Here is a 1780-nt window from a genome sequence, read left to right as displayed (position 1 = left end):
TTTTTTTTTTTTTTTTTTTTTTTTTTTTTTTTTTTTTTTTTTTTTTTTTTTTTTGTTTTCTTACTAATGAGAATTGCATAATAGTGTGTTTTATTTTGCTTCTTAATTAGAAGAAGGATGAGATGATGATGCTTTATCTCGAGTGACCCACAGTGAGCTAGCGACATATAGCGATAACAGAGCTAAGTTGGTATACTTGCGTGGAGATACTTTGTCGCGCATATGTAATACTGTCGCTCTGGGGGGAGGGGTGCCCACCACAGTTGTTTTTTTTTTTTTTTTACCAAACGAATAGAAAAAAGAGAGGTTGGAGGTAGGGTACGGGTGAAGTGTCTGCAGTTTTATGTGACCCCATTGATCATATAAAACGCGTACACATTTGTACGTGTAGTGATTGTGTGTGCACATATACAACTACCGCATACGGATGCCGCTGCCCTTCCTCCTCCTCTTCTTCCCCTTCGCAAGACCTTTTTTTGAGTTCTGCTATGAAGACTTCAAAAGCGTAGCGGAAATAATTTCTTGCAAGAATGAACACTTGCTGATTATCCAGCTTGAAATTGGCCCCATATAATATGCAAAGCCAATTTCTCGTTTTTTGATCACACACAGAGGAGTAGAAAAAAAATGAAAAGTGTGTGTGTGTGTTGTCACCCCCCCCCCCCCCTCGAGGCATATTTAATAAACGAATCCCCTTTTTCCCCCTCGGAAGTGGTACTCCCCCAGGAGAGGAAAACTATACTTTTACCGCTTTCCTTTTTTTTTGTGATGACAAGAAATACACTTGGTCTGTGTTTCTGAAATAACATTGTGATGATAATTTTTGCTTTTCTGAAAAAAAAAGGAAAACGATTTAGAGGATGGAGGAAAAAAAGGGGCGGGGGTGGTTTATATGATGCGTATGCTTTGTTTTGCAACTGTATGAGTAACGTGCAAGAGGAATCGCTTTTTTTTTTTTTTTCATGTCGAGTGCCCCACACACCATGTGATAAGTCAGCAAGCTTGAAAAAAAAAAAAAAAGCAAAAAAATGTTAACAGAGAGAGGTCAAAAAGTGATCCTCCCGAGCTGTATATATATGTATATATATGTATATATATATGTATATATATGTATATATATATGTATATATATGTATATATATATGTATATATGTATATGTATACAAAGCCAGTGGACAGAAGATTTTATTAAACGAAAAATACATCCACGGAGTGGAGACTGCTTCTCCCGTGCGTTGTAAATACTGTTTATAACCACTGAGCAATTTTTTTTTTTTTACAAATCACCCCTTGTGGCGGAAAAATGGAGACGGACGAAGCCCCACATCCCAGTGAATAAAAAAACGTCCGCCTTCCATCCGTGCCGAGTATGTTTTATTAACACATCACTTTCAGGCTAAGGGAAAAAAAAAAAAAAAAAAAAAAAAAAACATATCATAATCCCACGTCTATTATCGTTTTACTTTACGAGTTATTCGTGAGTATGAGGCGAATTTAATAATATTCGTGTTTCATGGGGTATGTACAATTGTAGTTTCAGCAGCAGTGGCGGAAAAAAAGGCAGGTCGTCACACTGTCTCTCCCCCCACACACCCATCGCTACTCCATGTATACCATTTAAACAAACCAATATATTTCTACTGCGTGCACGAAACACGCATATGATATTATATATATACACATCCCTAGCGGGCAGGATCTTTTCAAACATAATGAAAAGGATCATAATCAGTCTAGGTAATAAAAAAAAAAAAAAAAAAAAAAAAAAAAAAAAAAAAAA

This window comes from Plasmodium fragile (genome assembly GCF_000956335.1).
Source record: "Plasmodium fragile strain nilgiri unplaced genomic scaffold supercont1.4, whole genome shotgun sequence".
Lineage (NCBI taxonomy): Eukaryota > Apicomplexa > Aconoidasida > Haemosporida > Plasmodiidae > Plasmodium > Plasmodium fragile.
Note: the sequence above shows the minus strand (reverse complement) of the source record.